Source organism: Centruroides sculpturatus, unplaced genomic scaffold, assembly GCF_000671375.1.
Source record: "Centruroides sculpturatus isolate CEXI.00-Female unplaced genomic scaffold, Cexi_2.0 scaffold8, whole genome shotgun sequence".
Lineage (NCBI taxonomy): Eukaryota > Metazoa > Arthropoda > Arachnida > Scorpiones > Buthidae > Centruroides > Centruroides sculpturatus.
Window position 1 is genome coordinate 488,712 of NW_019384535.1, and position 19,133 is coordinate 507,844.

Consider the following 19,133-nt stretch of genomic DNA (forward strand, 5'->3'; position numbering starts at 1 on the left):
TTTTTAAAGTAAACCAGTATCATAGTATAAACAAATAAAGATTCAAACATATTTTTAACCATTTCAAATAGAGAATCTCTTTATCTTACGATATAAATATGATACATAAAGGTAAGAATGTTTTAAAATTAATTCATAAATATGCGTTACTCCGAAAACATCTATTAAATTAATTATTTATTTACCTGTAATATTTTAATTTCGCCTGTTATTATAAATTTATATTAAAAATTTTAATATTTAACAGTTGTAAACGTCAGAGATTCTGNTCACAATTAACGAAATAATATAAATATATATTAATATTTTATAATTATATTCACTGTACAACTTTTAAATCTTTCGAAGTTTAAAATTAATAACAAGTAATTTTGATGGAAACTAATAAATAGAATAATAATTCATCGATCTATTATGATGCAGTGCAATTTTTATGTTGTATGTAAAGGTCACATTAAGATTACATACATTTGCTTTCTATTCGTCTAATTTAAATTTGAATAATAAAAAGAAAATACCTGAATTAAAATTGGTAAAAGGATGATTCATTTGCATGTAAAAATCCCTCTCTTTTACGGAGAATTTCGCCCGTCAGCTGTTGGTATCATTAGCTGCTAATTAACTTCAGGATAACTTTTACTTTATAATAAGAAAATTCTGTTTTAAATAAAATTTAATTTCAGAGATGTCGAAATTTCCCAGTAAACATGTAGAAGAATAATTGGCCTGTTAAATTCTGCAGTTATTTCTGTAAAAAATGAAAACTTCTAGAGAATATATTAAAGAATTTATTACAGATTTTATTTAGTAATATGAAATTTTTATTATTATATTAAACATTTACTTGTACAAACGTTTTATCAAAGAAATAAATAGAGGAAAACAGAACAGAACGGAACCACCTATATTACTTTCTCGGCTCTGTTATAAATACCTCGTATAACAGAGGGAAAGTATGGCAATCGGTCAAAAAATGACCACAAAATTTTTACATTTTTGGACTCGGAGGACCTTGAAACATCAAGAAATACAAAAAAAATTCGGGGATTTTTTCTGTATATATGGATATACTATGTGGGGGGACGACCCTCTTTGAAGCTATTCCTTGTGCGTTTCGTTTAAAATTTCTAAAAGTTTGCACGGAGGTTTGTGTATTATGGAGATTGATGCTGTTAAATTTTGGCGGTTAAAGGTCGAGGAATTAAGGAGATAGAGGAGAGTCGTGTGTCATATCTCGAGTGAGTCAGATTTAATGAAGATTTTACTCGTTATTAGCATTTAAAATATTTTATAAAATTCGTCTCTACCGTCGACATTTTATAATAATTAACTGCTATACTTTCCCTCTGTTATATCGGTCAGAAAGTGACCCCCTCCCGAAGATTTTTACATGTTTGGACTCAGGGATCCTTGCAACGTCGATAAACAAATAAAAAGTTGGGATTTTTTCCGTTTGTATGAATATTAGTGCGTGTGTGTGATAAGCAAGATTTTGCTCACCAACTTCGAAGCTTAAGTCTACCTTTTATCGAAAATTTCTCAGATTTTGTGTATTAGGGGAATCATGCAATTAAGTTTTGGTGGTTAAAGATCGCGGGGTGGAGAGGTAAACAAGGATAGTGTGTCATGTCTCGAGTAGGGTTGGACTTCATGACGATTTTATTCGTTATTAGCATTTATAAATTTTTATAAAGCCCATTCCTACCCTCATAATTAAGTTTTTGGCCATTTTACAATAATTAAAAATATAAAAAGTTTTCTTAATAAAACATTGTAACAGATGGTATTACCAAATGTTGCCGGGGAAAGTTAAGCAACTCGTAGTTGAATTTTTTATTATGATCAGCGGATAGTATAAATTAGAAAGAATTTCAAGAACTTCATAATAAAGCGTGCCTACACCGTCGAGGTCGTTGTGAGTTGGCAACCACATGCTGAAGCAGAGCTCATCCCTTCTTCCATTCTTGTAATTTTACTGATTCTTATTCTCACGATAAGTCATACAAGTTAATGTTGTATTGTATGACTTACTGTATATTGTAATTGTTCAGTTTGTGACATTGTGTAATAATATTCAAACAATCTCTGCTTCTGGGACGGAATCTGTTGGGGGATGGACCATTTGCCAGAAATGTTTCAATTTGGCCCATAATTCCTGTGCTGAAGTGAACAGTGACAATGAAGATGCTATTCTTATTTGTGAATTTTACCATTAATTGAAAACATCTTTTTACTTAATCTTTCAGACTGTTTCAAGCAAGTGTTTAGTGTGCAATAAACCCAATTTTGACAAATAATATTTACATAAACCAAAATTAGCTAAAGATTAATATAATTTTATCATTGGTTATTTTTATGTAATAGAAATTATAGTGTTCCTTTCTGTTCTGGGTCGTAATAAAAATAACCAATGATAAAATTATATTAATGCTGCTTATAATTAATGCTGCTTAAAATTATATTAATTACTGATCTGGATCGAAAAAAACTGTTATTTTTATGTAATAAAAATAACAGTTTTTTTCGATCCAGAGCAGTAAGCAGAACGGACAAAAGTGCAATTTTTATGTCACAAATAATAATAAATGTTCATAATTTTTGATAATTTTGAAATAAATTTTGTGTTTCCAAGTAGTTAAAAGATAAGCTTATTTATTTTCAAACATATTTGTGTATCATTTACTACTTTACAACCCTTAAAACCTTGTGTTCCGCTCTATATTTATGCTATTAATTATACTTTGTTAAAAAATGTATATAATACTAATAAGAAGAATAAAATTTTGGTGTAAAGCAGGGATACGTCTCACTCGTTTACACCAAAATTTATATACTCTAATAAAAAGAACGAATAAATTTTATTAACTATTGTAGATATGAAATGTATCCGAAAATAAAATAGTAAAACCGAGATTTATATTTAATTTAGTAGGCAATGTCAACAAATACTATCATCATCATTACCATGCAAATAAGTACAATTTCTCAAGCTTCATCCATTAAAATATCTTCCATTTCATTTTTATAGTAGAATTTTCTTTAAAAAGACTTCAGGTATCTCAAGTTTCAAGCTGTTTCACGGCATCATTCCAAATTCTAGGTGATTTACTCTTCTTTAACTTTAATTAATAAATGCCTGTAAATATATATTTTGTATATTTTCGTAGCTTATATTTTAAATATTTTCAATTATTTTAACACGAAGTATATTATTGATAAAGTAAATAAACAGTTAATTAAAATGTCTCGTAATTTGACATTCATTAAATTAATTATTTATTTACCTGTAATATTTTAATTTCGCCTGTTATTATAAATTTATATTAAAAATTTTAATATTTAACAGTTGTAAACGTCAGAGATTCTGTAGATATTAAATTCGCAAAAACAAAACGAGCGAGAAAAATCAATAAAATTGGTGAAAATAAGCTTGTTATTGTCATTATAATTGATTTTATGATGGAGTTTGTCATTAGGAATTAATGAAACGAAAGAATAAATAAAAATATTTTAATGGAAATCATAATGGAAACCGCAATTTTAGGTACTAATGGAGTTAAAGTAGTTTTATATTGTTAACATAGTAAAAGAATGAGGCACGTGAATACGAAATCAATCTGGCTAACATTAAAATAAATAATAGACAAGGGATACAAAGTTAAGATTTAAAATAAGATAATTGAAAATACTTTAATTTTAATTACATTAATGATTTCGATGTAATAAGTATAATTATAGAAGCAAAGAAACAAGTTATCGGGTTGCAATTTCTGAATTACAGACCTATAAATTCCCACTGACGTCCGTCTGTTCGGCCGTCTGTCTGTTCTTTGTTTATCTCGAGTATGGAGTTAGAATTTTTCCGTTTATCGAGGCCTGACCTCGATAAGCGGAAAAAATCTGAAAGATCTGCAAAAATCTACAATACCTGGAAAAACTCTAAAGATCATATTTGGAAGATCTAGAAAAAAAATCGAGATCAGATATTTCTATATCTGGTCTCGATTTTTCTCATCCATCTAACTCGATTTTCGGGACCAGGAAATACAATTAACTAAATACCAACTAAGTAATGCAATTTTTTAAATTAAAATATGATTAAAAATTGCAACACGTTATCGTGACGACGTCACAGTAATATACATTCGATTTTTTTTTTCTCTTATATATTTGCAACTTTGATTGACAGCGTAACTGTAATAGAAACCTTTTTTTTTCTATCGAAAATTCTTCTCATGCAACTATAGTAACATAAACAATTTAATAGTGTTTTATCGGTATTGATCGAGCCATTCTCTACGAAAGATTAATTTAAGAAAGAAAAAAAAATCCCCCCCAAAAAGCGAATGAATTTTAGAGTACTCTCCAAAAGTATAAAAATGGACATTTTACCGTATAAAAATAAAAAAAAATTGAAATATTTAATTTGGTTTTTTCAAGAAAGAAATAAAACTGTTTTTGTTTTGTAATGTTAAATTAAAGAAATGACAAGGAAGCGGAAGAAGGAAAAAAAATCACAAAACTGCTTTTTAAAACGGGAAAAAAAATGTTCTGGTCTTAACTACTTGTTCTTACATTTTGGACAATAGGACTACTTTTATCTGTCGCCATGGTTACAGTTGTTTTCTATCCTGTAAAACTCCCAAAGCGATTTGCTTCTTCAAGCAAGAAGGTCGGTTTTACAGAAAAATTTTTCTTAAATCCTGAATCAAAGAGGGGGAAAAAACGAAAAAAAAAGAGAAAACTTTTATTCAATTTTATATTAATCAGTTTATCTTTCGACATTATTGAATTAATTTAGTAATTTGGCTGCTAGAGTAGAACATTTGGATGAAGATTTACTTAAATGTATTATATTAAAATAATTTAATTTGTCATTAGTAGAAGATATAAGCGTTAATTAATCACGTCATTTGTAAAGTGATTAATTACAATATTTGATTTTTACGCGTTCTTATTGATAAATAGATTAATATATATATATATATATATATATATATATATATATATACAGGAGAAAAGTATAGAACTTAAGACATAACCATGTGGTATACCTGATGTAGGAGTAAAATTTAAAGTTTAAATTATTTTAATTTTTAAAGTGTATGGTAAAAAATAAAGCCAGTAAATTAGATGAGGGAAATATATCCCTATTTTTTATTTTATTTTANATATATAGGCCCTATAAGAAATTAAAAACTAAGTTGGCACAAGTTTAATACGATACAGCAACGAGTTACGTACCTATCTGGGCTAAAAAAAAAAGTTAAAATTGTTTATGGCGCCATCTGTTATGAGATTTTACTTTAAAATCTTTTTATACTGTTTATTATTATAAAATTTCGAGGGTAGAGACGAATTTTATGCATGTTAAATGCTAATAACGAGTAAAATCTTCATTAAATCCGACCAACTCGAGATATGACAACGACTCCCCTCTATCTCCTTACATCCTCGACCTTTAACGGCCAATATTTAATAGCATCAACCTCCGTAATACACAAACCTCCCTGCAAATTTCAGAAATTTTCGACAAAAGGCACAGAAATTATTAAGCTTCAAATTTGATAAACCTAATACACAAACCCATACACAGACACTAACATCCAAACTTATTACACAATCCTCGATGTTTTTGAATTTCTTGACGTTTCAAGGAACCCGAGTACAAAAATATGAAAATCTTGGGAGGTGAGTCATTTTTTTGACCGCTCGCCACACTTTCCCTCTGTTATACATAACAGACGGGAAAGTAATATGAATATAGAAGGATCACTTGAAAATAGAAATGGAGCTTTGTTGTCTCTATGGCTTTCATAGATCACAATAAATAATAAAAAGTTATGGTAAACTTTTCATTTTATATTTTAACTTAGAATAGAAGAAAATATATTCTAGAAAATATTACAAAAATTTTGAAATGTAATATGAGATATTCTGTGATAATATTAATATTTATTCGATTGCTCTAAGCTATTGTACGTAGCAAGAACACGAGAACACAGCCAAGACTGTTTAGAGATAATGTTTTTGGACCATGTTTATTTGTATTTACGAGAAAAATTCTTTTCCTTAAGCGTTAAGGATCGAATCCAAAAGGAAGTTGTTAAATTTACTTTCCCTCTTTGGAGATCCTGATGTGTAATATCTCAATGTAAGACCAAGACTACGTTTATTAATAAAAGCAACCTTGATATACATCATTTTTTTGTGCGTGTAAAACTTCAAATTATTTAATAATATTCTAATTTTATATTCTGTATTTTTTTCGATTAATTATACTTAAAGTTTCATTTAATTAAAAGTTTATTTACGAACACCTTTAGGAATGATTCAGATGAATAATATGAAATATAGGAAATGTATAAAATTATTAAATTTTTTTCTTATTACACCAGTAGAAAGTAAATTAAACAAATTAATTGTAAATATATAGACTTATAATTTACTGATAAATATAAACACTCTGTAAATAAATAAATGATTTACGTATTTACATCGAAATAAATGTATTCGATGCGAAAATTTAAGTTTAAAAAGTTGTTTTACAAAGAAAATTGTGTACTAATGAACATGTGTTTTAAAGACTACACAACGTTATACTGTACAATTTGATACAAAGATAGTTTTACATTCAAACAAAATTTTATTTGAATTTCTACCGGAATATCAACGTACTAAAAAAGTCCAGTGATAAAATGCTGTATCAATTTCATTGTAAAGACTTGTTATATCAGTACACTAGACAGGAAGTAGTAAATTGTTAGTTTTATACAGAATATATTTATGCTGCCCTTTTCAAATGTTTCTGTGTCTATGCCTGATAAATGCAGCTGATTTTTAAAACTTTATATCAAAAAATGATGACATGAACATTATATTCTTTTCTCTATAAAATATAAAGTTAAAACAATAAGAAAACTTTTGAATATATTAGTTTTTTTTGGTAAGAATGAGGTAATATAAATTATTAAACTAGTTATTTTCTATTATATGCGAGCAATTTAGTTTCCAGGCTGCAATTATTAATCATAGTTTAATTTTTTTTAAATTCCAGCAACGAGTTGCTTAACTTTCCCCTGCAACGTTTAAAATTTCCTGTGGCGCCATCTGTTATGATATTTTATTTTTAAAATTTTTACATTATTAATCATTATAAAATGGCAAAAAGCTTGATTTTAAGGGTAGAGATGAGTTTTATATTAAAAAAAACTTGTAAATGCTAATAAAGAGTAAAATCGCCATTAAGTCCAACCCTACTAAAGATACACACGACCCCCATTATTTCCCCACCTTTCGACTTTTATTTACCAAAATTCAACAGCATCAATCCCCTTAACAAGCAAACCCTCCCTGCAAAATTTCAGAAATTTTCGACAAAAATCACGGAAGTTATTATGCTTCAAACAGGATGAAAAAAAAAATAGTTCTTCCCTCACACACACATCCATACATACAGAAATTACCTCCGAATTTTCTGCAATTATCGACGTTTCAAGGTCCCGAGTTGAAAAATGTAAAAATCTTAGGGAGGACACTTTTTGACCAATTGCCATACTTTTCCAGGAAAGTAATAAGCGTTCCATATCTGGTCTCGATTTTCATGTATCTATCTCCTTCTCGAGATTAACAAAGGACGAGCGGACAGACAAGCAGAAGGACCACAGTAGGAATCTAAAGGTCTACAGTCTGAAAATTGCGGTCCAATCAATACAATATGTTATAATATTTTTCAAGAACTTTGACTATAAAAATGCTAGATTTAAAAATATAAATAACTATATAATGCGTTTGCTTAGCAATAAAAAATAGAAATCACACTGAAGCATTTTAGTGTAAATTCTATATATTTATTACAAAAATGTACATTTACGTATATTTTAATATATTATCTTATACTTGGATTTAGAATCTTATAATATAATCGAGATAGACTGATAATGATGATGATCATAATAATAATAGGCGCAGAGCCCAAACGGTTAAGAGTTGAAAGTTGAAATTTGGTACAGAGTTAGGGTACGCCATTGGAAAGAATGCACACTACAGGACTTTCCGAAATTTCTCCCTCGGAGGAGAGGGAGAGAATAAAGGATTACCCTGAATTCGGATTTTACTGTACTATTTTAAATGCGGTTTTTTTTTTTACGGAAAATCGAACATGTTTTTAGACCCATCTAAAAATTCCCTAATTAGTCTCGAAAGAGGGTGAACCTAATTCTTGCACCCAGTAAAAACGAGTAAAATTGGCTATAATCTAATAATAATTTTTGCTATCGTTATTTTTTGCCCGAGCAACGCCGGGCTCATCTGCTAGTAATATAATAAAAAACAATATATATTCGATCTATAATTTAATGATGTCATATAACACAAAATTGAAATTAAAATTAAAATTACTAACGTTTATAAAATTTATTAAAAATTATAATTTTAAATATACTAAAATAATACTCATTAACTATATTTTAATTAATAGAAACTTTAAATAAAGATAAACTTCGTAACTCTTATTATTATATTAATCATTTTTATAAATGAATACATCACATTTATATATCTGTCTGTAATGAAATTATAAATAAGCTTTATTAAAATACCACTTAAATTTTTTATGTTGGTCGTCAGTTTGATGGAACAAGTGAGCGATTTGCCATGGGGATACCTCTTAGGAGGACATTTTATGGGAACGGGTTCCCTATTTAGGTGTTTCACACGTGAAAAAATATTTATGGGAACTGACCTTTATTTAGCTGTTACATATACGAAGAAAACCTGGAAAACTCCACGCGGCCAATCCCTTATGAGGTGCGAATCCGCGAGTAACTACCATACTGTACAGTTGATTTATCCACTCGGCCACTGTGGACACCATATTGATGCAACAATATCTGTAAAATACCTATTTAACATTATGATTGTAATCCATTATGAGTTTTATACAGTATTTAATAATATTATTTAATTATTGTTTCTTTTCTCAACTTTAATATTTATTTTATAAAGAGTAAACGTATGTGAAATTTAAGTTTTAAATTAACAAATCTTTAATTATATTGAATTACTAACACGATAAAGTTGTAAAAGATCCAGATTATATATAAGAACAGAGGAAACTTACTTGAAAATTCTTTAGAAAATATCAATTTAAATGTGTACCTCTGTTTAAAAGGGAGTCCAAATCATTCTTTGTCTACGTTATACAGTAAATTTTTAATGATTCAATACAACAAGCATACATCAAACAATGTAACTTCATTAAAACTTCCTTCACATTCCATGCAGGAAACTTTATTTCGTACAGATTTCTGATTATATAAGAGAAAATTATAAAAGTTAAATAACAAGAAATCAGATTATTTTAAAGTAAAATAATTAAATACTTTGTCTTAATTAAGGACAGATCGTGTTAAATTAAATAATGATATTTTTAAAAACCAATTTTTATGAATAAATTTTAAATCATCTTAATTTTTTTCCCTTATTTGTTATTGATGTTATAACGTAATTTAGTGGCAAGAAAGTCGTGATTTTAAAATTCGAAATTTTTAATAACAAACAGGAAATTATATAATTATTACTTTTCCTGTGTTACAATATAACAGAGGAAAAGTAATTTTCAAATTTTGTGGACCTTGAAACATAGAGAAATTCAAAAAAGTGAGTGATTTTTCTATACGTACGGATGTATTGTGGGTGAAGACACGATTCTCTTCATCCAATTTGAAGCTTAATAACTCCTCTGTCAAAAATTTCAGAAATTTTGCATGGGGATTTGTGTATTAGGGGGCTCAATGCTATTAAATTTTGGCGGTTAAAGATCAAGGGGATGGATATATATATATATATACACGGAAATCACGTATCATATTGATATCTACAATGGGGTCGGAATTAATAAAGATTTTAATCATTATTAGGATTTAAAATCTCTTTATAAAACTCATCTCACTGAAATTTGTAATATATTTGAAACTATATTATTATATAACTTATGTAATTAGGTCACGTTTTCAGTTCAATACTAAGATGGGTAAAACACGCAAACAGGTCACTATAATTTTAGTTAAAAGCCTTTTACTTTTTTCGTATCTTCTTACGTTACTGGAACGTGTACTGAATACCGTAGAATTACAACGTATTCGTGACTGGATATAATATCTAGCGTTGAGATAACTTTGATACTATTTTATCTGGTTACAATGAATTTCTCTTTATCTATTGTTGTGAGATTGTGGTGACAATATCAAATGCTTGTTTATATTTTAAAAAAAAACAATAAAGAAGCTGAAAATTAATATATAAATTAAAATATGAACGGGTTGATTAATACACCCAATATCTTTGGGAATGAAAATTTTTAACTTAATTCCTTAATCAACAAAACTGGAATGCTAATTAAAAGCAACAGTTGCAAACTTGATTGAAGTCCTGCCACAGATGACAGTTGAAGTTAAGATTAATTCACTTCTAAAGAAACTTAATTTGTTGATGATTACAGATCGATCCGGAAACGAGTAAACTATAAAAATGTTTTTTTTTTCTTTTTGCTAGGGGCTTTAGAAACTGAGCCTGTGTTGTCAATTACATTATGGCCCTCTTTGAAAAATCTATACCCTGACAATAAAAGAGTTTCACAGTTTACACAGTAAATTAAATTGAGTTTTTTTCATTCCATAGAAAAAGACACTTTCTTGTAATGACGTGGAAAAAATTTTAAGCGATCGCAATGTTGAGAAAAACTATACAATTTTATTGCATCGAAGCACTTAGACCGTACAAATCTATAATAAAAATTCAGCAACGAGTTACTTAACTTTCCCAGCAACATTTAAAAATGTGTGTGCGCTATCTGTTATATTTTTAATTATTATAATGTGGCAAAAACTTTAAATTTCAGGGTAGGGTTGGATTTTTATAAACAGTTGTAAATAATAACAAACGAGTGAAATCGTCACTAAATCCGACACTACTGAAGATATGAAACACGACCCCCTTTATCTCCGCACCCCCCTCGACATTTAATCTCCAAAATTTAATACAATCGATCCCCCTAATAAACAAACTGCTGTGCAAAATTTCAAAAATTTTCGACAAAAAGTGCAGGAGTTATTAAGCTTGAAAAGAGTGAAAAAATCGTTCCCTCACACACGAACACATACACAAATAAAAACCGAATTTTTGCATNGGATTAGGCATACAGAATATAAAAATTACCGCCATTTGCTTCTATAGTACGTGCCTAGAAAATCATGCTTTATCGATAGATCTACTAAAATAATAATTAAAAAAATATGTTGAAGATTCTCTAATTTACAAAACTGTAGATATGAGAAGGTGAAAAATCTATACCCTGACAATAAAAGAGTTTCACAGTTTACACAGTAAATTAAATTGAGTTTTTTTCATTCCATAGAAAAAGACACTTTCTTGTAATGACGTGGAAAAAATTTTAAGCGATCGCAATGTTGAGAAAAACTATACAATTTTATTGCATCGAAGCACTTAGACCGTACAAATCTATAATAAAAATTCAGCAACGAGTTACTTAACTTTCCCAGCAACATTTAAAAATGTGTGTGCGCTATCTGTTATATTTTTAATTATTATAATGTGGCAAAAACTTTAAATTTCAGGGTAGGGTTGGATTTTTATAAACAGTTGTAAATAATAACAAACGAGTGAAATCGTCACTAAATCCGACACTACTGAAGATATGAAACACGACCCCCTTTATCTCCGCACCCCCCTCGACATTTAATCTCCAAAATTTAATACAATCGATCCCCCTAATAAACAAACTGCTGTGCAAAATTTCAAAAATTTTCGACAAAAAGTGCAGGAGTTATTAAGCTTGAAAAGAGTGAAAAAAATCGTTCCCTCACACACGAACACATACACAAATAAAAACCGATTTTTTTGCATTTTCTGACGTTTCAAGGTGTCCTGATTCCAAAAATGTAAAAATCTTGGGGGGGTTATCTTTTGACCGATCGCCATACTTTCCCTCTGTTATACATTGTTTAAGTAAAAGCCGGAAATAAGCCTGAAAAGTAAAAAAAATATGCAGCAATCATTATTCACATTATTATTCTTTCTTTACAACAAAACATTACTCATAAAAAATCGTATATTTTTAAAATAGCTATTGATAAAATTTTCTAAAGATATCAAGACTTAATCCATTTATCAACAAATCTATGTACATTTAAATTTTGAAGTATCAGTAATGTAGCATATCGAGAGAAATTTAAAATATAAATATTGTAGCATCATCAATTTGATATCCGAAATTTTTTACCTAACATATAGTCTTTTGTTACATTTAACATCTCAGAAATATTAAATGTAAGATTTTCTGCTATTTTAAAATATATTTCATGAGATTTTCTGACAGCAGAAATTTCTTGTAATGTTAAAAAATTTCATAAGTGTAAGTTTCTTATTTAATAAAGTTTTAGTAAGAAATTATAAATGTTTTACTAGTTATATCTTTATAATATTTAGTATCCATATTTTCCCTTTGTTATGTTATATATATATATATATATCACAGAGGGATGCCACAGATGACAGTTGAAGTTAAGATTAATTCACTTCTAAAGNCGAATCACTCTATGCGTTACAGTCAAACCAGTTTTTAGTTAGGATGCGTTTTAACTAGTTAAAACTAGTTTATACTGGATGTCTTTGTTAAAACCTGTTGTCTAGTTAAAACTAGAATTTACTGCTAGTCAAAAATGAATTTCAGAGTTAAAACTAGTTTTAACTAGACAAAACAGGTTTTAACAAAGACATTTAGTATAAACTAGTTTCAACTAGTTAAAACGCGTTCTAACTAAAAACGGGTTTTGACTGTAACATATATATCACAGAGGGAAAGTATGTATATTGGTAAAGAAATGATCCTTCAAGATTTTTACATTTTTGGACTCAGGAATTCGAAATTTGCAGAAATTACACAGATTGGAGGTAATTTACCTGTGTGTATGGATATACATACAGGGAAAAAACCCCAAATCGTTTCGAATTTCTCATTATTGTGTGTGGAAGGTGCACGATTTTTCACTAACTTCAAAGCTTAATAACTCCTGTGTCCGTTGTCAAAAATTTTTGAAATTTTGCAGGCTTCTTTCTGTATTAGGGAGAAAGACTTCTAAAATTTTCAGAAAACTTGGACTATTAGTTCGGGAGAAATATCCCTATCCCTTAATATCTCCCGAACCAATCTGAAGACTTGTAAAGGTAATGGTAGTAATTATTATGGATGAAAACAAATTTTTTACCAGCATTTTTATTTATCACGTTTAATCTTAATAAATAATATTCCTTTTATTAAAAAAAAATATAGTCCATAAATTCTGTTTCAATATATTTCAAAAAAATGTTTGTAAATTTATTTTTCAGTTGGGATCAAGAGTCCATCTATATAAAAAAAAACTCTTTACCATAAAATAAATAAGATAAAATCTATGCTAGAAAAGAAATTGAACAATTTAATTTTCATATTATAATGTAGAAAAAAACTAGATATAGTACATAAAGATTTTATTCTATAAGAAAAAAATATATTCTAATGCTCAAAATAAAAGACATTTCACTTGTTGAAAATATACGTAATTTCTGATAATTTACTGTAACATTAAAATTTATTATTTATAATAAAAACTGGATATTTTTAAGTTTTATATCAAACAATATGGGTCGGAACTTTTGATGAAAAGATATTTGTTTTGGTAAGTCGTATGGAATTTGTCAAGATAGATATTTTTCACTCTTTCAAGTACAAAACGATTGTCGTAAAAATTTTACGTCATTTTTCAATCGATATTCTTTCGTCGTAAAACATATTGTCAGGTTTCAAATATTATTACGTCATAAAAACTTTTACTACATCTCAATCAGTCGTTGTTATAATACACTTTCAAGGATTAGGCATACAGAATATAAAAATTACCGCCATTTGCTTCTATAGTACGTGCCTAGAAAATCATGCTTTATCGATAGATCTACTAAAATAATAATTAAAAAAATATGTTGAAGATTCTCTAATTTACAAAACTGTAGATATGAGAAGGATAAATTATATTCTAAATATAATTTCGAACATCCTCTACTAGAAATTTCAGGAAAATTTTTTATCTATAATATAGCCTTAGCCTAGCCTTATTGTAGAATGCCTTATAACACCTATCTATCACATGGTTAGAAATTGTTCTATACCAACTTAAAATTTGACAAATTTCTAATATAATCCTGAAATGTTTTTACTAAAGGAACACATTATAAAATTACACTTTAAATGTTTAAAAATGTCTTTAAAAGTAATGTAAAATATATAAAAAGTAAGTATCACTACTGTTATTAATTTTCCATAAAAAGAAAACCGAAATAAAAGAAGAAAATTAAATATTAAAATAGAAGTGTGTTTGCGATAAGTAACTATTAAATAAATGATGTGTTTAGTGTTTTTGTAACTTTCAAATCTTGCACGTAAAATAACTTACAAATTAAAAAGTCGAATTCCATTTAACAAAACTATTCGAAGAAACAATAGTTTCATCAAATATTTTCTATAACTTAATTAAAATAGTAAAATTAACCTATAACGCTAATGAATTTAAGCATCGTTGTTAGTTTTACATGGCAGGCGACATTTTCAATTATCTTGATTTCAGCAAATATTTTAACACAATTAAATAAATATAATTTGATTTTACAGTGATAAAAAAAAACAAATTTAAATTTTATTATTATTAACGTGAAATATGTTGTGATGTTACAACAGAATTTGAGATTATGTCCTCCAAAAGCTGGAACTATTCATTGTAAACAACACAACACACCGTACGTACGTGTTCCAGGACACTTTAATTGAAAAAACAAATGTTTATGGCTACTTTTAGGAGCCCGCTTTAGGTTATTAAGCCGTTTGAAATTCGTATGAGATTCTTTGTATTCCAAAACGAAACGTTCTTTTGTTTCGGAATACAAAGAATCTCATACCTTTGTTTTTTTTTCAATTAAACTTTGCTGGAATATGTACGTGTGGTGTGTTGTGTTGTTTACGTAGAATTTGAGATTTTATGCCACAATGCAATTCTATTTAATAAATATTTTAAAAATTATTTAATAGATTGTTCGTGTTTGATAGTTAGCACATACACTAATCCCTCAAGTGTATTATAGAATACAATTGAATAACAATTAAAACATTTAAAATTTAAAAAATCTAGACTTAATACAGACCAATTTAAATAATTTTATAGTCTACTCAAATACCACAACGATCAAAATTGAGTACAGTAATAAAAAAAAACTAATATTAAAAGTAAATACAATTAAAAAATAAAGCTGTAAAATAGCTCATAAAGAATTTATTGTGCAGTGATGTTAATGTATTATTAAGTGAAAACATAATACATTGTGAAATCCATTAAAAAATAAAAGCGTAAAAATTTTTTTTTAGTATATTCAGTAAAAACTAAAAAAAAAAAAATAGAAAAGTTATTCTTTTAAACACAGGATTCTGTTTATGAATATTTAATATTAAGTTTATTTCAGAACTCTACCAGAAAATCCCATATTTCTAATATATATATATATAACTGACTGTAATATGACAGTATATATTAGAATATAAAATAACTGCATTATCTAAAGTGCATCGATTTTATACGTTTCGCAGAGATCAAAGTTTTCATATTAATTACATTAATTAGACATAGTCACTACTCCATCTCTCCAGCTATTTATCTCATAAATTATTTCATCTATTTAAATTAACTTCGATACAAGATTTACAAGAATTAGACATTAACACGTACTGTACACGTCTCTATAGGTGACCATGCGTGTATCTCCTTTCTAATGTATATAACAATAGTATAGAAGAAAGAAAGGACCTATCAGCAGGATGCTAATAGCTTATGTAATTGTGGTTCACGTCTACAACCGAATACTTAATATGAAGTGTTTCTAGGAGAAAGGAGAGAGAATTTCAATCTTGCAGGTGTTCTGATAAGAGCTAAACCTGTCATGTACAGTGTACGAAATAGTTTTCAATATATTCAATTTCTGTCTCTTACACTATTCGCTATATATATATTTTTTTATCCTGTAATTGAAAATTAATGAGTATCCGGTTTACCCACTTTCACCCTTTTAAACTCGATTCTAATTTCTTTTTTTTTTAGTAAATTAATAAAACTCGAGTATATTTATGCTCCTTAAATTCATCGTTTTAAGTGGATCGCTGTTATAACGGCGCAATACTTTTCACGCCTTAAAAAACAATAAATATTTTTTGTCAAATAATGAATTAGTTATCAGAAAAATAACAAATTACCAATGTTATATTTGTCCATTTTCGCTTTATTCTAAGATTTTAAAATATAGAAATAAATGTAAATAACTTTTAGAACATTGATATCCACAGGCAATTTCTACATTAAATAATTCTCCTTAGATAATGCTTCTTTATGAAAGTAAATTTTATTAAGTTACATGTTACTGTATTATTATTATTTTCCAATATTTTTATAAAATGGAAACGATATTGACAAAAACGATTTCCACTTTATATTTATATATTAAAGATTAATTGAATGGAAAAATAATATATATATATATAATATATACCGATAGTATTTCTTTCATTAAGTGAAAACTAAATCGATTAGAAAATGACTTCCATTTATTGCATAAAATTGCTTATTCTAAAGTATTTTATTTTGAAATTAAATCTTATAAACTAGAATGTTTATTATTGTGACGTCGTAATGCCTGAAATTTTAAGTCACGTGAATTCCTGTTCATACCGGAAGTTCACGTGACTTTAGCGGGTATCCGCCTTCTTCGGCTTTCCATATCTGGTCTCGATTATCATCTATGTAACTCCGTTTTCGAAATAATCGAAGGTCATACGCACAGACATTTGGAGGTCCGCAATCTGAAAATTGGAGCACAATACTTGGAAATTAATGTAAACAAAAAAAATCTAAAATAATAAAAAATATATCATTTTATTAATGACCGGAATTATTGATTTGTTTTCAAGCGTAATCAATTAATTCGTATTTTCTGTTATAATTCAAAAATGAAAGTCGTTATAAAGTTTAATGTAAGTAAAATAACAGAATTCCTAAAATATTTATTTGGCTAAAATTCTGGACCATATAATATTTAAAAGATAGAAATAATTAAAATGTTTTGTAAGGATTATTAAGTAACTATTAGTAAATATAACAGAATGAAACTATTAAAGAAAACCAAGTTCAAATTATGATTAAAATTACTTAGTAAATTATTACATTTGTTATTAGGAAAGTTACAAAATATTACATTTATTCGGATTTAATCCATTCTCGTGGACCACTTCATTCAATCATCATTACATTTAATTTACATAATATCTCTTGCATAAGTGATCTAATAAATTCAAGCATATTTGTAATTATTACAGAAAAATATATTATAAATCTTCCTATTCCTGTATGATTATATAACATAACAAATTTTATTTTTTTGTAATTCTATTTTTACTTTTATGAAAGTGACCCTTATCAATTTAAAAAGATACGACATAATTCTGATGTTTAAAAAGGCATAAATATCAACATTTCTTTTTTAGAGAATTTCTTGAAAGTAAATTATCCTTTCATTATAATTTTTTTTCCTTTTTCAACGAAGTGAACCAACTAGTCAAATCGTTTTATTTGATTAGATTCTTTCAACCAAAGGCATCTTCTAACATTGTAAGTCACTACATTACAGCAAAGAATATTCAACCCTTAAATTTTGACTGACTAATATTATTCGAGACTATCTCGTTAAGAAGTTTGGTGGTATCTTCTTTCCACTGTCTGATCCTTAAAAAGAATTCAATTTGCCCGAAAGAAAAACGATTCGGTATATTCACGCCAAACCAATTTTAAACTGATACTTCCAATGTTATAAAGGAGAAACTATTGTATTAAAAACATATGTGAAGTTGTATTAATAATTCTAATCAGTCCATACTTCAATATATGTAATAAACTTAGGAAAAAGTTCTTATCCTTCCACTACTGCTCTTCTTCTTTATATAGGTAGGCCTGTATAGAAAAAGTAGGCCTATATATACGTGTATTATAAACTACCTTATACAGAATACAAGAAATAATTCAAATAAACAATTAATTTTACTGTACGATTTCTAAAATTCCACAAATAACTTATTTTCTGGTTATGAATATTTTGTAATTTTCTAGAAATATTATTCGATAATGCAATAAATCGAAACATCAAATTAATGCTTTAATTATACAAATAGAAATTGTTTTCTATTCCAATATTACAATAGAATAGGGATCATTTTGTTTTTTTAATACGTGGCAAACACCTGTACTTCAAATTTAAGAAAAAACATATGGAAAGAAAGATGGCCATTGCGCACGCAGAGAAGACAAACGGGGATTGATTAAAATACTCTATAAATTATAATCGTAAAAGTAAGATATAAACTTACAGCCTTTTCTATAAAATGCTTTGTCTATCTTTAAAAAAATCACCCCAAAAAATTGAGTATTATTTGTTTCCAGCATTACCTCTGTTGATGTTCATGAAAATAGCCAATTAAATTTAATCGTAATGAAATATCCTTGTTCAAAACTGAAATAATTTAATAAATAAAATTGTTAAAGTAAATTTACAAACCAGTAAGAAAAGCAAATACTGTATTCAAAATAATAATTAAAATATACTGTATACAAAGTATGATAACAAATAACATAATATTATATAATAGTAATTAATACACGTTTTAAAATATGTTAAAATAAATGAAACGTGCATCTTTAAAATTAGCTGATTATATTATAAACGAAACATTTTAAATTAAATTTGGTAAGTAATAATAATAATAATAATAATTTAAACAAATAAATAAAAAAAACAAACAATTAAACATGTTAAGTAGAAAATAAACTAGAAAGGAGTATATAATTAAATCTAAACTTTGCCATTTAATGATTTGTAATTATGGAAGCAATTTAGAAACAGGACACTTCAAATCTTAACAGGTCTAGTTACAAGCAATATTTTCATTTGAATCATTTTAAAATAATAAATCTGTGAATTTAAGCACATTTAAC

At 27.3% G+C, this 19,133-nt stretch overlaps 1 protein-coding gene across 12 annotated transcripts in view; it reads right to left on the reverse strand.

Annotated features, from left to right (window-relative positions):
• Window positions 1-19,133, reverse strand: part of LOC111623180 (glutamate receptor-like) — a 51,096-nt gene that overhangs the window by 26,945 nt on the left and 5,018 nt on the right. For 5 of the 12 annotated variants that reach the window (XM_023365652.1, XM_023365658.1, XM_023365656.1 and 2 more), the window contains exons 3-8: window positions 18,509-18,651; window positions 16,821-16,951; window positions 9,160-9,308; window positions 8,744-8,902; window positions 2,965-3,136; window positions 519-748 (exon numbers count right to left, since the gene is read on the reverse strand). The gene's annotated coding sequence lies outside the window, so the exon portion shown is untranslated. Of the gene's footprint in view, window positions 1-518; window positions 749-2,964; window positions 3,137-4,575; window positions 4,705-8,743; window positions 8,903-9,121; window positions 9,309-10,081; window positions 10,860-16,820; window positions 16,952-18,508; window positions 18,652-19,133 lie in introns of those variants that run through there. The other 7 variants (XM_023365655.1, XM_023365660.1, XM_023365661.1 and 4 more) reach the window with 7 other exon arrangements.